Source organism: Thunnus albacares, chromosome 5, assembly GCF_914725855.1.
Source record: "Thunnus albacares chromosome 5, fThuAlb1.1, whole genome shotgun sequence".
Classification (NCBI taxonomy): Eukaryota; Metazoa; Chordata; class Actinopteri; order Scombriformes; family Scombridae; genus Thunnus; species Thunnus albacares.
The window spans coordinates 15,248,253-15,270,649 of record NC_058110.1 but is presented as its reverse complement, the minus strand read 5'-3'; the positions used below and the strand labels follow the sequence as shown (position 1 = coordinate 15,270,649).

The following is a 22,397-nucleotide window of genomic DNA, read 5'->3' as shown; positions in this document are numbered from 1 at the left end:
AGCGTCCGGGCAGAGTATCGTTAATCAAAAAGGAAGTGACCATGTTTAGGTTCATACTATTTGTATGATGTTTAAAAAAGGCACAATGGAGAAGTTTTTTTCTTCAGCTTTCCGATAACAGAAGTTTCACACTGTTTGAATCACACCGTTTGTGTTTGAATCAAAACTGCAGTTTGGGGTTCCAGGAATATCACACACCTCATAGTGTTGTGTGGTTTGATGTGACCTACCCACCAAATCACAAACTTTTTCCATCATTATCGTAATCACCATTGTTGTCAAGTTTCATGCTTGCCCTGACCCTTCCTTTGTGGCGATTATGATATTGTTTCTTTTTCTGTGCGATATTACCAGGGAACCCGTCTGATTGGGCCATCCCCGAGGGCCCTTTCTTCTGTGTGTCACTTTTTGTGTCCTTTAACATGGTTTTACTAAAAAGTCTTTTTTAATCAATCAAGAAGCAGGCAGAAAATAGGCTTTGTCATGGCCAGGCCTGGGGTCGTGTGATGCCTGCTCTGCCTGGTGACAGGTCTTCAAAAGGGATAAAAAGGAATATTTTGGGGGGAAAACGGGGGTTTCCATGGCACCGGCACTTGTTGCACATGGATCACCATTCTTTGGTTCTGCATGAGATTGAGGTTTCAAAGGGCCGGACAACAAAAATTAGGCGAGGAGGGGACAGCGGGACTGTGGAGGTAGCTGCCCTCAAGCCCCCCGACTCTGTCCTCTCCTGGGGGAAAGGGAGAATAGGAGCCAGAAGTGACAGCACAAAAAGGGGCCTACTAGGTGCTGTCAAATATGCATGAGTAAATGGTCAGTTTCTCATCCTGCAGTGTGTTCAAAAAGTCAGAGTGAAACACAGACTAGAAGAGACAAAGTACAGACCTATTCAGTGAGAAGTGTATTCTTGCTGCGGCTTCCACTTCATGTAATTAGAGGTTGTTTCATGTACAATGAGGTCACGTAAACTTGTAAGTTTCTGAGTTTATGTGTGGGAAATGAAACCAGGAAACTGAGACAATAGATTGGCAGTCATTACAGCAAAGAGGGTTATTATTTTAAACTATTCTGTTTAGTTGAGTGCCTGTTTGTGTGTGTGGTTATTTAAAGTTGTAATAATTTAGACACTACAGTGTGATAAGTCAGTTTCAATTGTTTACTTACTTTTAAGTTTAAAAAAGCTTAACTGTGTGCAGGGTTGGTTTGCATTAACTGTGTTTATCGTTTTAAAATATGCATGCATGCAGTCATATCTTAAACACATGAATGGCTTTGAGCTATTTTCACTTCTGTAAAAATGCAGTTCATAGTGATAATCTTTGTGCTCCACCTTGATTTTTCTTACAATTACGCATTCTTCTGTCTTTGGGAGATGGCATTGTGAGGTCAAGGTTTTTGCGTGTCAGGAGTCCTTTAAGCAATTTGCAAAAATTTCCATAACATCATCACTGCCACCTTCAATAACAAACAAGGTTACGCACATGTATTTGCTCTCAACACTCACGCAATCAGAGCTGAATGTGTTTCAGTGTTGAGGAGCTTTACCTCATTCACACTTGGATCAAGGAAGTAAAAAGCTCCAGATACATGTTTAGCTTCAGGTACTGATGAATATTTAAGAATTTAAGCATAAGGAAAGGTGTGTATATGTCCGTCCTACTATAATACCAGTGTGTCATGTTGAAATTTCAAACTATAAGGATGAATGTAGTTGCATGTTATTATAACTTCTTTGTATTTATTTGTTTATTTATTTATTTTGTTCTTTGAGGTTCTCAACAATGTGCTGTCAGTCTGTTTAAAAGGTTAAGGCAGTTGGGATATGTTCCTTGATGGGATTTTATCATGCCAGGCATGCTCTGTTTCCTGATGAATATATTAAAATTATTACTGTGCAAACAGAGTTTCTAATTACTGACCTGCTTGCCATTGTACTGTGCGTTCTGTATGCCCCCCCTTCTTCTCCATGCCTTGTTTATTTATCTGCACCAGTGAATACAGAATAGTCTATGCAATGTCATTTCCATCCACATGAAAATGATTTTGAAAATGCCAATCTTGCCTATTATACAGTGTAATTACTTGTCTGCTTTTTGATTTTATCATATCTTCAGCTAGTGGGGGAAGATACTTGGAGAAGCTAAACATCTTAGCGGAGCTTGTCAGCTGATTATTTGCTGTGGAAAAAAATACAAAATCCCCCAGTTTGCAAAAGCAAGTGCTATCTGCTGTATTTACAAAGTCAATGATTGTAGTTTATTGAGGATTTACCTACTGTGTGCAAGACTGAGATTCAGGCCAAGTGACAGAATATGTTGTCATGTCCTAGTTGAACATATAGGATAGAGTAACTGACACAACACTGAACTTTTTAGGGACAATTAATCATAAGCCTGCAAACAGGAAACTTGGCATCAGCTCTGTAGATAAGAGTCAGTCTTTGAGATTCTTATGGAATACATTTTTCAAATAAGTACTCAACAATAACCTTTTGAAGGAGGTATGTTAAATATGGCAGGTGGAACCACCTTGATACATTCTTATGTTATGAATGAGCCTTTGCATATTAACCTTTGTTTTCACGTAGCAGGTTTTTCAACTTATGAGGCCAAAAACGTTATTTTCGAGTTCAATTTGAGTGCACCTCTGACATGTCACGCAACTATTCCTTTTGAATAGGTGCATATATTGTATATGTGCATGTGCAGTGGGAAAGTGCCACCCATTTTACGCGAGCATCTGCACTACATCATGGAAAAGGGCAACCCTGTTGTTTACTTGTCTGCCTGCAATGTTGCACAGGGGGTTGATCAGGGGAGTTGATAGGAGCTGCAATTTAAAAAGAGGACACTGCAGCTCTGAACAAAAACAATTAAAGGAAAATGAAAGACGGCCCCCAAGGGTTAAAAATAGAAAATTATCAACATGCATGCTGGAATCCACTACCCCCCACCCCCCACACCGATACCCGCTCCAGCACCCCCCACCCCCACCCTCCTCAAACTTACTGGGCCTGCATTGTTATGTATGATCAGATCTGCCAGTTCTTCCTCTAAGCTCCTTGTCACATTTTGACTTAATGAAGTGCAACTTAGAAGGGAATTGGGTTCATCATGCTAGTCGCACGATGCTCCCTTGTTGTAGCAAACAGGAGTGGCATGGGACCGAAGCGCTACAGCGCGAGTCGTTATCATTCCGGTCAGTCTGTTTAACACAAAATTAAACAAAGAACTAATTAGTGCCTCATGAATTAATAACTGCACTGTTGCCGAGAAGAAGTTAGGTTGCTGAGGGGAGATATAAAATAAGTAGGAAGATCAGGTTAGAATTATTATTACTTTTTCGGGGATGCATGGGCTCTCAAGGTTAGGAAACTTTTGAGAGGATTTAAGAGTGACTCAACTGGCTCTGCTGAAGTCTGTTTCTGTCCTGGTTTTACACTGTGTCTGGGTTAATGGGTGTCATATAAGACACTGCACTTCTACTTTTCTGCATATAAGGGAAAGACATACAGTTGTAATCATCAACTGTGTTGAGTTACCCTCAGCTAAAAAGTAGGAAGTTGCTACTAAAATATCCACCTCATTCTGATTTTAAGATTACTGCCTGTAAGTAAATTATTTTTGACAAACTACTGAAATATGCACAGACATTAGTGGCTTTTATACAGCCTGGTCAAGGCAGGAATGCTTCACCGTTATTCTGCCTAGCAGTTCTGTATAAAACGTACAAACACGAAATGGGGGGTCATTGTTGTTCTGCCATTAAGCCAGCATCAGTAGTAGTCACAGAGCCGAATCGACATCTGTATAAAAGAGAGAGCCGGCATGGTGGGACAGGAGTTTGAAGTTTTGATGATATGTTATGTGTGCGAACTGCCATCTGGGGATTTAAAAATCCCTGAAGAAACAGTTAGCAGCTAACCTACAGCATCAAATAGTGGTATACATATGCATAGCTAGCAAAAGCACCTCAGCACTCAGTTCACCTGCCATTATTGTTTAGAAAGCAATGTTGCTGCCCGATGCGTATGCTATACGTCACACTAGATGCTGACGCTGTTGTGTTACACGTCACGCCTCTGACTACGGAACAGTAGTCGGAGGCGTTATCTAAGTTATCTAAAATCACACACTGGGGCAGCAGCATGCCGGCTTTGTTTGGTTCAGTCTAAAAAAGCAAAGCCGGTGTAATGACAGGTCTTCTTTACAGCAGTATTGCAGGATCTCAGTTTAAAATGGGCTATTGTTAAGTGTACTCAACAACTGCTCCCTATGCTTGAATGGTCTCCCTGTTGCCCCTCCCTCTGTCCCCAACCCCTCTCCCTAAGCTGTGATATGGGGCCTGGGTATGCGTGTAGTTATGTACTCTATATCAAAAGCACAGGAGTGAACAAAAGTACAAAATTCCCTTTTTCATCATGTGGAAGCCTGCTACATTATGTCAACCACTGTAGATTAGATGAGTTGGGTAAATGTATGGATTTCTCTAGAACATGTATGTGCATGCATATACGTTGGAATAATCAGTGTCTGGGTTTTTAATGTTTCTCCTTTGCTCTCCTTCTCAGATGAAGTGAGCCCCCGTATGGAGTGACTCCCCAGGAAGAGAAAACGAGGTAGGACAAATCCCCAACATGACTGATTACTGTCCCCACCATCTCCCCTGTTCATATCTACAACAATATCAGGCATCTTCATTAATCCCCATGGATCAATGTGTCTGGGGGTTGTAAAAATTGACAAATGACTTATTAGAATCCCACCGTTTTATTTTCCAACTGATTAACTCACAGCAATGTCGTACACTATACAGGCACACTGATGTATCTGTTTTCCAAAGAGGGCCTCTCTCTCTCTCTCTCTCTCTCTCTCTCTCTCTCTCTCTCTCTCTCTCTCTCTCTCTCTCTCTCTCTCTCTCTCTCTCTCTCTCACTCTCTCTGTCTTTCTGTCTCTCTCTCTTTTGCTATGAGGGATCTGTACAGTGTAAAATACATGCCTAACACAGTGTATTAGAAACCCTACCAGGCTGCAACAACTCAAAACTGCAAGAACAATAAGGTGCTTTGACATATAACAACTGCCATTTTATTAGTTTCCTGACATAAACAGCTGCTGAGCAGTGCTTTGGCTGTCTTGCAGTACTTAAAATACAAAAATACAACAATGAACACAAAATAAACCATTGGAAAATAATCAGCGAGAATATGAAATGATATAAGCTTTACATTTCCAGTAATAAAAATATTTTTATATGTATTTTAGCACCATATGTAGTTTCTCATAATTTTGCCAGCATGTATGCCATGTTATTGTAATCTAGGTTGCACTGTTCTGTTAATTATAACTTGATGTTCTTTTATGCCTGCTTTATGTCTGGATGTTGTTGCGGCAACATCCCACATTGTCATCTTGACAAACTAATATAATTTTTCCACTATATGGCATTTATTACTGTAACAGACATTAGACACAGACATCTAAGTACAGATGACATCCACCAAATTAACAAGAGTATAAAACCTTTTGTTGCTGATAAAAAATCTGCCTCTGTACAATTTGACTCTCGAGAGGACACTAATGACTTGTGACTTGAAGAAACTGGGTTGCTTTTTTTTCTCTCCCTGAGATGAAACCTTCTGTGCTAATGATGTTAGCTGGTATGAGCACAATGCTGATGTGGGAGTCTGTCATGAGGATGCATACAACAGCCCTTGCCCCTGGCCTCCTAGTCAAGAGGGATCTAAACATTCAGTAGTGACACCGTGGGCTGCCTCATGTCAAACCAGAGACCCTCGCTATCACTGGGGGGTGGCATGGCCGTGAATTGAGGCGGAGGGCTACACCACACTCCTTTGTTTCTGGTGGTGTCACTCACACACCAGAGAGAAGACACACTCCTTGCATCAATCAGACCGCCCTACAACACGATGATGACACTATGCTCAGATTCCCACATAGATACGATAACAGCAACAGGAGGATGAAAGCTGCACAACAGAGTCAGTGCAGCCACATTTCCCTTCATAAGCTCTGATAGTATCAGTTTCTGCTATTATATATAGATGTTGATGATCTGCTCTTGTTGTGATCTGGATGCGTAGCTGTCAGTGCTGATTGATATTTTTAAACAGGTTGCTTTGAAAGTCCCACGAAGCTTAGTGCAGTCTGAGTCAACTGAAGTGTAGACTATATATCCTAACTTAAGTTTCCCCTTGTCAAACCACATAACAACAACATAACTGAGTACAGTTAGTTAATTGGCTTTTGATATATGTTAATGCAACTAATCATGAGGGCCAACTGGCTCAAACACAGGGCTGGCATGACATCCCCCCTCTCCTTTTGGCTCCCGCAGACTTAGGCTAGGGAACACTCCCAGAGCGGAGTCCCTCTCTTAGACAGTGGGAAGAAAATTAAACTGCCAAATTTGTTTTCATTGGTTCCAGGGACAATCTCAGGGGACTTCAAGGCTTTTAATTGAGCTCACTGAGCAGAAATTTGTAGGGCTGCTTACTAACAACAATGGTATCTCCCTTTAACTTCTCTCAGGCAGATTGGGTATGATTGTTAAGTAAAGTGATGATTTGCTTAACATTTGCATATAATATGTGTTTTGTAGTTGAGGGCTCTGTTAAGGTTCTTTTCTTCTTGTGGAAAATGTAATATGGGTTTGATTAGGATTGATAATTTAGAGTCAGACTCACTTTGTTTAGTGTTTTGTTGTTTTTTTCAGGGTCTGTGTGTAGGAGGGCAATGATTCTCTAATAAACAGGAGCTCATTCAGTCATGGATAAAGGTAAATAAAGTCCACAGTTCGCCGTAAGAAAGATAATTTGTCTCACCGAGAAAAAAGAACAACTCATGAAACTCAATTCAGTATTATTGCATCATTCAGTGTAGTATAATAAGAAAAACGAGAAGCCGCCTTCTCATTTCCCCTACTTTTCTCTCTCCTACACTTTTTGTCCTTTAAATTTTTCCAGTGTGTCAAAACAAGTAAAGGCTACATGGATACGGCAGCCCTGTGTAAATATTTATGATGTAACATCTCCATGTGAATAGACTTTCCTCCGAATCCATCCATCATTACGGGCATATCGTGAAAGCCCACCTCCCGGTGGTGGCCCAGGGCCTTAGGAAGCTCAGACAGGAGCAGCGTGTCCCCCTCTCATTCAAAGTATTTGTTTTTCTTTTGACTGGGGGCAGCCCAGCTGTGAGGGCATTTCATGTGTCAGCCCCTCCGTTTTCATTCAGGGCTGACTTCAAAGTCCATTTTGGTCCATTGTTTCTGTGACGTGGCTGCTGGACCCGAAAATGCCCAAACAGAAAAATGTGATGTAGGTCAAATTACAGCAGTTGCGCCCCTGAAAAAAGTGGAATTCTTATGGTCAAAACATAAAGCCCTGGTTACCGCCTAACCCTAGCTTTTGTGTTTGTTGGCCACATACCTCTTTATTTGTTCATAGTAGAGCTGAATGGAAGTTGGGAAATGTAGAATAAAAAGGCTTTCATAGTTTTAAGTCTAATCCTTTTTTTGCAGCTTTTTGTCTGATTTATAACACTCCACTCAGGAACAAAATGTCAAATAGCTTAGCTGCTGAAGATGTGTTATAAATTACGTTGGAGACATTTGGTTGAGGACTGTTCTCTGGCCCTGTATTTTGAGGTTATTTTCTCCTGCAAATGTGAATGAGACATAAGGACAGATAGAGGGTGTCTGTTAGGGCCTGTGCATGCACAATTCTTTGACTTGTGCAATGGTTTGAAATGTGAAACATGTCTTCATTTCATGCAAACAAAGTGGGATGAAGGATCTGCTGTATTTTTTCAAGCTCGGCAGTCTCTAAGAATGTGAAGGCGCAGTAGATTTATGAGGTTGTGTGTTTGCAGAAGTAGGTAAGTCTACTGCCTTACCTAAGTGGATTACAAGGTTTTAGGCTTTTCTCCTTGCACAACTTATCGGCAGAAAATAGGCGTTGCAGACGTTAGCGAAATATTGCCACCCAGACTCTCATAACATTATCATTAGCCACAGAGGATTGCTGAAATGTGATTAATACATCACCATTTTGACAGACTGAGCCTGAAAAGGTAATATGGATTATTACAATGGTTGTAAAGCTCAATACCGCCATCCAAGTTTATCCATTTATCTGCAATGATGAGACTCTTTTGTGTTGTATAGCATTGTAACATCTATCTAAATAACAAAAGATATCTCTCCCATACACAATTGCCGTGCTGTTAATATTCAGCCCATGCAACAATGCACATGAGAACGGAGCGTTCAGACAAAACTTGACTCAGAACAGGGGAAAAGTCCATAGAACATCATGAACATTATGAATCGATGTACAAGCCTGTAGTACTGGGCACTTTTTTCTTTGCTTGGGTATCTGATTACCTTCAAACAAAAATATTGCTCCTATATTGTTCAATTACAACTGGTTGAGTGCTGAATGATGCAATTCACTATCTAAGAGCTATTTTTTCTTTCTTTGTGTATACACTTTGTGTGTGTTTCATTTAGTTGCCCTTGGACGATACACGCTGAATAAATGCCATTTTCTGTCGTTTCAAGTGCCTCTTTTCTCTCTGTGGATCCATTCAAGCTTTCAATACCTTTTCTCCCCCTCTCTTCTCCTGTCTCTTTTTTCCACGAGCAGGAGGGTTTTACTTTACTCCTTTGTCATCCTAATTGATTGCATTAACCTTTTGAGTATTGAATTTCCTGTGCATCACGCCGAGCACAATGTGGAATATTATCATAATCCTTCCAAGTAATGGACACAGGGCAATCAACAATGCTTTAGGAAAAGTACATCTTTGAAAGATGGAGCATCATATTATTTTCAGTCCAAAGACCTGGATAGGGTAAGACTGTTGAGCTTTAAGAAACTTTGTCAATAAGTGAAGTATGTTTTTTCCATCTATTGAAGAAGTCAGGACAGCTGCTTTTACTGTTGCTGTGTTGGGAAATGATGTGAAAGTTTCCGAGATTCTGTTGTCTTGATGAAATTCACTGAAATGTTCAAGACTAACATATAAGCACATGAGTGATCGGTCTGAAATGATTTACTTAATATTTTGATATAAAATATGATTTCATGATAATATACCAGTAATGAGCACCTGGATAACTACAAGCAGAAATTAATAGAGAAAATTGTAATATTTCCCTCTTTTTTTTTTTTTTTTTTTAAGCCTTTTTTGCACATTATTATGATCTTTCAAGGGACCCAAGCTGCACTTAAACTAATAACACAACAACTCAGAGTTCTGTTGCAATTTGTTCTCATGGCCTTGCCATTTTCAAACACCAACTTTCATACAGCAATTAATTGCAAAATAACTAAAAAAAAAATACCGCCTTTTACCACGATGCCACCATTTAGGTCCCAAATTTTGAAAAAAAAATCAACATTCTTGTTGCTACTGATAAATATACGCTATGATTCACACAATCAGATACTGATTTGCTGTGACACAATAACCAAAAGTTATCTAGCATGCACCATGACCACACATAATATAAACATCTGTGCTCGCCTACTGCCCTGGGTATTACCACGTGGGCCCACCTGGGTCTTTGGATGTGGTTGTGTCACTACTCTTGTGTGGAAGTAGCCAGAGCTAGCAGCACTACGCAGTTATAGTTGGGCTCACCTATGCACAGCACTTGCGCTGAAACCAAAGTCCTGGACTCTGGGTGGACTATGTTGTTGTTTGCCATAGTGAGAGGTGGGTGACAGGTCCCAGGGAGGTTTTTGGGATACTCACAAGCTCCTGGTGGCACACTGATGTTTTGTTTTGTTTTTTCCTTGGAGAATGAGACGGTCACTTTCATGTGACTGTGTGTTATGAAGAGCATGGCCCTTACTGTTGTTTCCCTTCTGCTTATGATTCAGTGGAAGGTATTGCAAGCCAAAAGGACCATAGTATCTGTGGTTGTGGAAGCAAAAAAACAGATATTGGAGGAGTCTGGGGGCGTCATTAAGAAGGACTTTTGGTTGGCTTCAAAGAGGTTCGGGAAAAGTGCCAGGCAGGTAAGCGAGACCTTGCCCAGGCCGTTCACAGAGTTGTTGGCGGTTGCAAATAACTCTTTGAGGAACTCCTGGCCATGACCAGCACCTTCTGTGGTGGAAAGCTTGTTTTGGGGTACAAATGTCTGTGTACTGGAAAGGAGGCTCCATCAGAGTGTCAACGCAGATTCAAGAATAGCAAAGCAAATTCCTGGTCATTGAGAAGTGGACCAGCTTTTAATTCTGTGACATATACTGGACAGATCATGGCAATTTGTCCATCAAATCCAAAGCTGTTTTATGGAGGGGGCTTATGACTGTGTCCCTCAGGATGTCATGCAGGGGCAACTGTGGGAATATGGGACCATTGCTACATGTCTTAATTATACATGATTAAGCATAGGATAATAAAGGAAAAGAATAATAAGGCCTTTAAAGGATAACAGGAACTTAAGTCATTTAGAAATAGTGGCTTGAAGTGTTTTACTCGAGGCTAATGTATAGCAATGGGGAATGCTAAGGGAAGCTAATGTACTAAAGAAATTATGTTATTATTTAATATTATTCAACATCAACCCTTGATCACAAAAACCATTTTATGCCAACTGTGTTGAAGATTGGTCGCTGTCGATGTCTGGTCCGGAGTTGCGTTGGGTTGAGCTTTAGTTAGCTGTGCTCGTGCAGGGGCAGGGGCTTGCTGCCCAGGGCAGGCCATGGGCTGTGGATAAGTAGCAGTTTTCTCTCAGACTGCCGTTCTGCGGTTGTAAGTAAAGCGGTCTCCAAGTGGATGATAGCCGGCCGTTTAACATTTTAACCATCTTGCTGTGACAACAGATGGGCAGGGATCCAATTCGCGCTGCGCTGTCTTCTCCAAAGCGATGTACAAGTTTTGAGTCAGGCTTCTGCTGACTGTGTGATGTTTAAGGTTGACACAAATAAAACTTGGTCTGGCTACGCTGACTTCTACTACACGTGAAATGCGAGACTTAATGTTGCAAATAAAACAAAAAAAAAACTGAGCTTGTTTCAATAAAAGTTTAAAATGCACGCAAACTTTGTTGAAAAAAAAAAAGAAAAGAGACGTCTTAAGAGAAAATAGAAATGTCTTAACTCATGAGTTTTTGGGAGACCAGCTCACAACACAGAGGCTAATCAGCTGTTTTTATCAATTTCTGAAGTTTTGGGTGTTTTTTGAGGCGTAGAGAAAACACTCCTGCCGAAATTTCTAATGAATATTCATTCATTTGTCTCCAGGGACCTTAAGGTGTAGCTGACAGTGATTCCTATCTTCTGATTTGAGATGGGAAATTACTTTCCTACACTGGGGAATTAAGTTTTGAGTTTTGAATGCAAAATTCACACTTCAGAGTCACTATGTCTGATTGCTTCCTATCAATATTGTAGATGGCAGTAGATGGCAGTATATTGTCAAACCATTAAAGAAAAACATAGTATATATATATATATATATATATATATATATATATATATATATGAATAGACCAAACATTAAACATTCACATTAATGCTTATCTCATGATATTGAGACATTCTTCCTTCATTGATTTACCTATCAACATTAAAGTAAAGATTCCATTATACCACTAAACAGGGGGTAATTTTGTCACATGGTGATAAATGTAATAAAATTGAATTCTATTATTTCATCAGGAGGCCAAGAGGGAGTTTTCTGGTCCAAATGTATATGGAGTTGTTCAGGTCCAATGACCCCAAAGGTCAGCTTATGCTTTTAGTTCAGGTGATAATTTACTTTCTAAGGGTTTTCGATACCATGTTTGGTCTGTGGTCAGTGTCATGTTGTCAGACCCCCACTTGGGTGAGGGTCAGTTCATCTCTTAGGTGAGACACCCATCCCATGTCTCTGGGATTCACTCACCTTCTCACTTTGGAATTAAAGAAGAGTTGTTTTATCCAATGGAATTGAAGAAAAATAGGCAAAATCTCCTACACTGGTGATGACAGGATTGCATTTCTGCTTTTTGCAGATGATGTTATTCTGTTAGCTTCATCCGACTGTGACCCCCAGCGCGCACTGTGGCAACCTGCAGCTGAGTGTGTGGCAGTAGGGTTGAGAATCAGCCCCTCCAAGTCTGAGGCAATGATGTTTTGGCCACTTTGGGTCTGAAATTGATTTGCTGCCCCTAGTAAAAGGGTTCTAATATCTGTGAGTCTTGTTCACAAGCGCTGCTTGTTTGCACTCAGAAAATACAATGCACATGCATGGTTCATGCTGTCCCTTCAAGATCCCAATCCTCTGCACAAGTGCCTGAAAAAAGACATGATCCTTCATCACAATCTTACACAGAGCACTGGCAGTTGCGTTCACTATAGTAACTGGCTAAGCTTGAAGCACCACTGCCAGGTTTCTATATACAAAGTAGTAAGCTCCTCAAATACGGTTAGCCCTTGGATAAATGTTACTTTACTATTCCCTCAAGTGGGAGAAGCTGTTGCGTTGTCGTTTAATTACTAAACCTATCTCTACTGTATGTATTAATGTTGAGAAATGAGTAGGACATTACATCACAGCTGTGTGTTATCTACTGTAACAAGACTTCTATACTATACTATACAAGACTTCTAAGAATCTATAGCCATGCTTGTCGCTCTGTGATGCTGTACCTAGGCACAATGTTTGAGCTAAATGCAAAAGTCAGTATGCTAACATGTTCGCAGTGACAAGTGGTTTCAATTTTGAGTGGAAAAAATCGTGAATTGTGATGCACAGGGTTTGGTAAAACAATGCACAGCCTGGTAAAAAAGTTGAACTGGGCACTAGTTTTGACTTCATCTTGCAAGGTGTTGTGTTGGCCAATAACATAATGCAAGTGCACATTCCTGGTGGATTACTTTGTAACATAAACACTGTATTTGAGTGTTTGCCTCGCAATCATCAAGACAAAAGATAATTTGATAACTTGATAATTCGAGTGAGTTGTAGAATCCTGTCTGTGAGTATTACAAACTTCAACTCAACTTCCTGGATTGTATTTCATCGTCTCACCAGTACCTTAAACAACATGCCCCTACCAACGCAGCCCCTTGCATTGTTTTAATGCAGGGCTGATTGTGGTGTGAATGCAGGGACTCAGACACAATGCAAAACTAAACCCTCAGCACCAGCAAGGGAGTATATCTGAACTTGCATCACAACAAATAGTACTGCAGATATGCTGCAACTTTTGACTACAAAATATCAAAAACAGAGTCACCACATCCTGTGTTTCTGTCTATGTGAATCTAAATAAGACCAAAGGTGTAAAATGTTATGCAGATATTGACGTGCTTCAATGAACTGACTAGTTTATCTACTTGTGGCAATAACTCTATTCTTATTCTAATTTGCTTATTATTTACTTACTGTAAAATTGTGACTGTATTGTTATATTTTTTACTAAATACTTTTGTGATTGCATTTATGTTTTGGAGTAAACAGCATGAGCAACAGTGAACATAGTTTGCGTTACAGCTCATAATGATAACCTGTTCGGGAGGTTTGTGGGATTGAAGTGACAACACAGTAAAATGAGACTAAGGCATTAAAGTGGAATCTAACGGCTGAATCTTAACTGCAGATTGTTTTGAGTTGAGGGGTCAGGATAGACAAGCTTTAATGGCAAGGTAAGCCCTCGATTTAACATGGCACGTACTTTAATCTCTTTACCAGCTTGACAATCGCCTGTTTTGGTTTGGGGGGGAAGTGTAAGTTGATTTTCCCTGTGTTCTTTAGCGTCTTTGCCTTAGAATTATTTAGTACAAATATGCTCATATTGGTTTATTATTATCTGCATTACTGGCCCAGAATGATATGAATGGTGTGACAGTGAAATAAATTTAAACAGGCATTACTAGTATATTCCTTCACAACACTTCACCTCCACTACATCAATAATATTAAGGCCTCAAGTCTAAAACCTACAGAAGATGCTCCAAGGATAACAGTACAATAGTAGCCTGTTAACAAGGCGGGAGGTAGCCCGTTGGTCTATTGAGTTTAATCTATTGCTATAGTTATTTTATTTAAACATGATGGTAAAGGCATAAAAAGTAGTTTATGTTGCAAGACCAATGTAATACCCATAACTGTCTTATAAAGGCTTAATGTCAGAAGGCTTTAGGGGAAGTGTCACTAGAATAACACTGATAAGCCTTGAGCTTGGGAATTAGAGACAGCAAATCTTTGAACATAATGTGGCAACTGGGATAGTTTGGAAGCATACAAGTGGGTAGCAACTTTTGCTGAACAATTTATATTTACTCAGCATATTATATCAGGAAAGGCCACCACACATGATATCAGTGTCATAGAACAAAATCATGGAGATTACCTGCATTTAGACACCAACAAATACTATGTGGCATGTTGCTGCATAATATGCTAGCTGTGTTAGCTCTGCAGTGGCAGCTAAGGTAGAGTTCATTTGTAATAGAAGGAAATGGTGTTGATAATCTACATCCCACCTCAGAAACTCATACACTGTATGTTGCTGCTATAGATACAGTATTGGTGACTTGTTAAGACTGTTGTGTATTTCTCTGTAAACACTAGCATAAATACATTAAAGTAATTGATTGTTGAAAAACAGACAAAAACTGTTACCATGTTTCCCTGGCAACGGCGAGTATTATCTGGGTTGTGTTGATGAATTGAAGCAAAACACCCTGTAATTCATATCAACTCTATTATTTTTTCAGCTCAAAGAGGAAAAATCAATTGAAACAAGCTCTTATGCATGGATAGATGCTAGTTTTGATCAATACCATTTTCACAGGGATAGTGCCTTTGAGTTTGATTGAGGCCAGGTTATACAAAGCTAGCCAGTGGTGCTCAGGATTAATATAAAAATGTTGATACGCAGATGGGGAACAGTCAGTATTTGGGCACATCTTTTGGCACATTCACCTGCGTTTTATTGATCAAAATAGAATAATTTGATTGAGTGAAGATGTGGGTCAAAAAATAGGTCAAGGTCAGTCAACAGCACAAAGCCTAATCCTGTCCATCTTTTGTATTCCATCAAGCGTCACTGGTATTCCACTGGGAACCTCTGTGCCCTCAGCATATGGAAACTAAGGGCCCTTAGTTCAATTATACAAGCCCATTGAGCTTCAGAATATTGACATATCTCGGTATTCTGAAAATGTCATGGATAATGATCAACCAGTTCACCAGAAAATGCATTCAGAAACCAAGATGTGGAGGTTAGATATGGAGTGCATTGAATTTGTGGACTGCAGCTATAAGGTCAGGATTTACTTGCTTAAAGGTACTGTAGGTTTAATATGCATGAGAGCAGGCAATGATTATCACACATCCATAGCCACACGCAATGTTTAGTAAAATAACACATATCATATTGTAAATCAGATGTTTTGCAGTGAAGAGGCAGTGAAATGCAGGATGATTGTATCTTAGACTTGTATCTCTTTTAATTGGTCACACAAAGATGTCCAATATTTCACTATGGTAAACAAAAAAAGACAGCTGACCACAAAACAGCTTCAAGCTGCTCAGTGGTTCCAGTAGAAAAATTTTGCCTACTGGAAGAATTTAACAGTTAGACTTACATCTGCTTTACCATGTTGTCAATGCTGTTAGCTGTGTAGTTGGGGGATCCAAGGGGCACACAGCCATACCACAACTAACAGTAACGATAGATTTCTCAGGGTCTCACTTACATCTTGGATGCAGAAAGAATTTTGGGAGGTTTTGTTCATTTAATTGACATTTGGGTAGCTCATGTCTTGACATTAGCTGACCAAGTAAATGAAATGTTGCACTTACGTTGCACCTCTTCTAAAACATTAAATGATGATTAACATGCTGCAAGGGTCTGAGGAGATGTGACAAAAAACACCATATATGCAATACAATATGTGTAAAATCTGGCAATCATGTCCAGATACTTCATCGCAAATAGAATTGGCATATCTTAATTTGGCTCAGTCACAAAAACTTCACATCGTGGAAAAAGTTTGTGTTGTGGACACAATATTTTTTTCTTCTGTTTTGTATTGCCACTGTTTCTCTGTCTTCACGTTTAAATTCTCAGTCTCGCTCTATTCAGCAACAGATACAGACAGAATCTTAATTGATCTAATCTGGTTACTGCTTGCTATTTTCAACAGTTCCATTAGAAAACTCCCGTCCTCCCCCACTCTGTCTCTCTCCCTTCACCTCCCTCACTCTCTACCCCCCATCTGCCCTGACCTACATGGTAGTCACATGGCCCCGGCTCCCTGGCTTGGCATTTTATGGAAAATCTGCAGGAGATAAAGCCACAGGGTTTAAAGTGTTATCCCTGCCTGTCCTTTGAGAAGGGCTAAACACTGAATGAGGTGTTATTGCATCAATGCTGTTGGACACACACAGGCAGCAAAGAGGATATCTTCCTCCCTCCTTCTCTCTCTCTCTCTCTCTCGGTCTGTCTCTCTCCCTCTCCCTCCTCAGTTTGATTGGATTTAGTAGAGTGTCACCACTGTGACTTTGGGGGATTTCTCTTTCCCTGTCACTGTCTTCTGCATGCTTGCTTGGGTTATTTACTTACTGTAACTTGTCCAGAAAATGGACTGTGATCTGCAGCTTACCGCCAAAGCTAGGGAGAGACAAGTGCCTCATGCTAGTTAAGATATGCCAGACAGGCACCTACGACACTTGCCTGCCTGCTCTGGCTTGCTTACTCCCTTGCCGGTGCTGAGGGCTTAGATTTGCACTGTGACCGAGTCCCCTTCACACTGTTGTCTGCCTGTAAATTTTCTGCTGCCCTTGCTATTCAGCCAATTACAGCAAAAGAGCTTTAGCGATTTTTTTTTTCTCCCCCCTTCTCTTCCTCCTGGTGTATATTTATATATTTATTTTACAAGCGAATGACAAGCATTGCTGAAGGTTAAAAAAATGCTGAATTTCATAGTGCATATAATGTCAACTTTTTTCTATAGCAGCTCTAATCAATAGAAGTCAGCTCTACCTTGTGTAGAACAATACACATGCTGCAGACTAATACACCTCCTTGCCTGTTGCGTTTCAATTTTGAATCTTTCTTACCTCTACTTAAATGTAGAGAGTGCTAAAAGAACACATTGCAAGTTGATAAAATTTTGGCTTTTGGTTTTCTATTTTTATAGTCATAAGTTGTGTTGTGCAAAGTTAACATGGTCTCACAGGATAAATAAAAAAAGACAATCCGGTAAAATTAGTGCTCTGTTATGTAAAAGACATACATATAATTTTGGTTTTCTCCTTTAATTTCTTGGATAAATATTCCCTTGTCATGGGACCTGTAGCATTGGCAGAAACAATTATTGCTGTTAACATGAAAGTGACTATAAGAGATACTATAAGTTGAGTTGAGTCTGGAGTTTCCAGGCCTTATGGTTTGTCCCTCTGTACCTATTGTAGGTTTTATGCTGTCAGCGTCTTCCCTGTCCTAGTCTTGACATTAATCTGCTCTGTCCCAACTGTCAACCTTAGTACTCGTAGCAATATATTCAATAATAGGTTTAGAAGTACACACCTTTAAACCAATCTACAAGATAATGAGTTTCAGTGTATTTTAATGCATACACCATATGTTCCTCTTAGGTACGTTTTCTGAGTTGTTTATTCTTTTTGAAGCTAGGACGTGGTACTAAATATGTTTGACCTGATGTCTGTGAAAGGCTACAGAATGACTATCAATACAATGTCAAATGTAATACAGAGCCACAAAGCAGTTGAGGAATGCTTCTAAAGTGCTCTGCCATGTTGCATTATGGTGCTATAATGACTAGAGCAAATATCCTCCCAAAATATTGGATAAGATAAGGCAGCCAAGACAGCTTTGCCACACTGTGGTGATTGGTCATTCTGTATAAGTGTACTTCACTGGGTTAAGTGCAGGTTTACAACAGTCCCACTGCCACCCAAAAAAGAACATCACAGATTTTATTGTTCTATCTTTCATAAAAACAAAACCAGAAGTTACACAAGTGATAATTGTTCATAAAAGAAGTGACACCACAAAATGCACAGTGTTCCAAAACAAGAGAGCAGAAGAATAAAGGGCTCTTTCCACCAGTGTAAATTCAGCCACGCCTAGCAGTGGGAACGGAAAGCAAAACTGCTTAATGTGATAAAATAAAGACAGAAACACTCCAAGGGAAAGTTAGAATTAGGATCCTGAAAGATTTATGCCTCCATTTTATTTATAATTTGTTTTCTTTTCCTTATTGGAATTGAGTTGCAACTGAATATTTGATGAACACAGCCTAGAAGTAAGGATGTTATGTCAGCAAGGAAACAAAAAGTAAAGAGAAACAACCAAGAAATGTATTTTGCAAAGTTTGCGCTTTGGAATAAACTAATATGCCTCTGCTTTCATAAGTGGCTTGTTAATTGAATGTGGGGGGAGTTCGCTATCTGCAGGTTGTGTTGAGCCCTAGCGAGGCTAGTGTGCGCCTTTCCGTATGCACTGCACTGAGTGCTGGGTACTCTCCGTGCACAGAACACCATCTGCATTTTGCTGTTAACGCGCCTTCACATCCAAGGGAGGATTAGGAGAAAATCCCCAGGTTTTTTTCAACCAGTTGACAAATATCAGATTTGTCTCTAAAAAATTAGCTCCATCTATATCTCCCACCATATGACACACAAAAAAGATTATCTTTAATACCCAGCCAGCTTGGGTGTGGAAAAAGCAGATTAAAGTTTCAGTTTGGTCATATTTACTCAGCCACTTCAAGTACGAGACTGCCTGCATTACACAGTAGACAGACCTTTTCACAAAGACTCCTCCCCCCACTTGTACACCCACTCCCACCCTCAAGCCTTTACCTTCCAGAAACGAGATGTCTGCCTTGAAACAATTAGACATCATACTTAAATAATTTATCATTTCCCAGTCAGTCTTTCTGTTTTACGTGTCCTTTAAACAGACAGAGTGAGCTGCCAAAGGGGCTAAAGTGAATAACAGCAGCAGGTGCCTTTTCAGATGCAGCTTTGTAGTCTGCAGAGGGTGCTGAGCTGTTATTTTAGTGGCCCACTGGTGAGGAGCAGGGGGTGGCTGGGAAATGGACCTGGTGGCTGACCTGAGACCCCAGAGCTGTCTTATTAGCAGTGTGCTCTCCACTTAACGATACCAGCAATAATTCCTGGCCTCAGTTGCATCCATGCAGAAGAAACAGAGCTGAGATACAACAATTCAGTATTCATTCACAATCACCTGTGGAGGCAAAGAAGCCAAAAACGTCGCTTGAATCCCCATATAACAGTTTAAAAACATTACCTCACAAAGATAAACTCCTTTGACCCCAAAGGAGGTCATTTGTGTTAGCAGTGACAGATTGTAAGACTGGGCATGCATGATTATTACCCATGAGCATGCATCAGAGGGATTTAAACATACGAGTAAGATGCTGCTTAAGCCTCTGCTAAGTCAGTATGTTCTTCCTGACCATTTCATTATCAAATGCATAATCATCATCTGCCAAGGACAGTACTGGAGGCCTAAGGCCCTACCTGGTGTCCTGGATTTTGACTTCCTTGCTTCCGCTCAAGACCACTGCCCCACCCAGAGGTTGCTTTATGAACACAGGAGCCCCATAAATGAAATTAAGGTGTCAATTAGTCAATTACAGCATAATAACTCTGAGGGCAGACATTTAGAGACAGAGAGAACCTCAGCTAAGTTCATTTCCTCCGGCCCAGGAGCCTAGCGCTTGGCACATGTCACTCCCCACCCAGACACGCTGAATAAGGGCCCCAGTGCTCTCCCTAATGTTATTTTCCCCTGGATATCTTTTTTGATCAACAATTTCCTTTCATGGGTTTGTTTTTCAGATGCAGAGGATGCACTTTTTCTCTCCCCAATTTGGCTAGGGAGAATTTTATAATTTAGTAATTAAAATCTTTGTTAGGCTTTAGAAATTGCAGCTAATTGAATTTAATGGGAAGATGAATTTCAATTTTATTTGATTAGCAAGACCCCAGGCATAGGTATTTATGGAAAAAACTCTACAAAAATATGCTGTGTGGGCTAAGATGGCATAATAGAATTACAGATAATCGGATTTCACTGTCATGAATTTCACTCTAATTTCACTATAATTTTCCATTAGATAGCTGGTTTACAAATATTTGCTCATCTGCGATGGGAAAGGCTATCTGTCTAAAATGATTACGGAGCGAGCCTTCAGAAATATGTCCCTTTTTTCCCCTCCCTTTTAAAAACCAGATTGCGAGGGATCAAAATTAGGAAGATTGCATTATGGATGTCTGCATCCGGGAGAGCAATGGGGGAGATATGATGATTACGGCCGGGGGATGAAAGCAGTGTCAAGAAAAATGTATGACTCAAAAACATAGGCCTATTCTATCTACAAAATCTCTGCTCTCAGCACACTGCCGCCAAGTAACATGCTATATCATAATTCATGTAATATCATAAACAGTGCACGAATAAAAGAAAGACATTGCAGCATGTTGACATACAGATATACCTTTTGTCTCATATAAACTCCACGTTAATTGCTTTCAAGTATGTCCCTATAATGAGATTTTGCCACATGGTTTTCATAGTGTATGTATGTAGATGTATATACAGCTACACAGCAATTATGAAAATCAAATGAGATTCTGAGGAATCATCGTTATGAGTAATGCAGATGATTGTCATCAAAGAAGTGGTGTATTGCCATCATCATTGTACTGCTGTATTTGTGTGTAAGTTTAATATTCAGCTCCCTCTCTGCTTAAAAATAAATATATGCAGAGTCCCTGGTTCGATTCCTGCCGGGGACCTTTGTTGCATGTCATACCCATCTCTCCTTCCCTTTGTTTCCTGTCTGCCTCTTCACTGCCCACTATCCAATAAAGGCAAAAATACAAAAAAAAAAAAAAAAAAAACATCTTAGAAAAATAAAAAAATAAATATATAATGCAATATAAACAGACGTGAGAGGGAATAATATCCCACATCACAGACAACCTCGAATACGACAAGGGTGAACTCTTGTTGAATCCCCACTTTAAAAGCCCCTGCTTCAGAATTAAGCTTTTACACGTTCAATTTCCTGCCAATTTGACAACAACATGACAGTGAATACCAAGAATAAACTTGATCTATTGTCTGCTGAAAAACACAAACTATTTTAATTTGTTGTGTTTAAAGTTAGATGCAGTAGAAGTGCTTCGTGCCGCTCCTCCTGTGCAACCCCCCACCTGTACACTCCACCAGTCAGGACAGACTAACTCTACTCTCCGCCCCACGCCAACTCGCACCCACTCCATCTCCTCCCATTCGCTCAGTCACTCTTTGCCCCGAACTGCCAGAGACAGCAAGAGGGGTTCAAAAACACAATCTGACTCTCAGCAAAGGTCAGATTTCTCACTCGGCATGTCTCTGGGCTTTGGGCACAAAAGCCACTGAATTCACATCTTTCAACTGGGCCCTGGCTTTTGTCCTGGGGAATGGAGGACTCGGGAGTAGGCCCTGCACCAGACCAGCCCCTCCTGGAGTGCACTGTCAGGGGCAGCCAAACGTCTGGCCCGGCGGCCCTTTGACTGATGTACCCCTGCCATGTCACACGCACGACAGCGCGCACACACACTCACACGCATACATACTCCACCTTGCCCTCAACATTCTCCCGCATGAACCATACAATACCCTCAGACCACATCAAACGAAAAGCCCCACAGCTCCTTTTGAAAAGTAATGGTTTCGCCCCCAAAGATGGCAGCTCGAGGGCCAGAGGGCTGTAATGCATGGACGACAAACCCTCCCTCCTGTGGACAATGTTACATGAATAGAATTCACCCTGCAAACCAAAACGTCCCCTAATATCAAGTTTAGAGGTACTGTAGAAGTTTTTGTTGTCCTTTTTTATTGATATGCTGTATCTAATAGGTAGTAGGTGCTACCTGTGTGGAACAAAGCAGCACAGTGTCACAACCAGAAAAACTTATTTTCAACAACATTTAAAACTTTCATTTAAAGCTGCTAGAAATGTCAGTTTTAGAGCTTTTTTTTTCAATTAGAAATTCAAATAATTCACATACGCTTTCTCTTACCACCTGTTTTTACGTGCATTTTCAATTTGTGCATAAAAAACCTGAGTGGAAATGCTGGAAATTAAAACAAATATATATTGCAAAAAAGCTTTTAATGCTTGACTGAATTGGAAAAATTGGTATATCAAAAAACATAAAATGGGACAAGGTGCAATGGAAACAGACTTAGTGAATAAGTCGTGACGTACATGAAGCATGTGACTTGTGACATGCGCCACTGAAGAGACAAAAATAATGGCATCAAATCTGTTTAGACCAAAGAGGAGACTGACAATCCTCTAACTGATACATGGCACAGACACA

At 40.2% G+C, this 22,397-nt stretch overlaps 1 protein-coding gene across 2 annotated transcripts in view; it reads left to right on the top strand.

Annotated features, from left to right (window-relative positions):
* The window catches only part of casz1 (castor zinc finger 1), a 176,772-nt gene that overhangs the window by 76,951 nt on the left and 77,424 nt on the right, over positions 1 to 22,397 (top strand). For both annotated transcript variants that reach the window (XM_044352871.1, XM_044352870.1), the window contains one exon: positions 4,571 to 4,618. The gene's annotated coding sequence lies outside the window, so the exon portion shown is untranslated. The remainder of the gene's footprint in view (positions 1 to 4,570; positions 4,619 to 22,397) is intronic.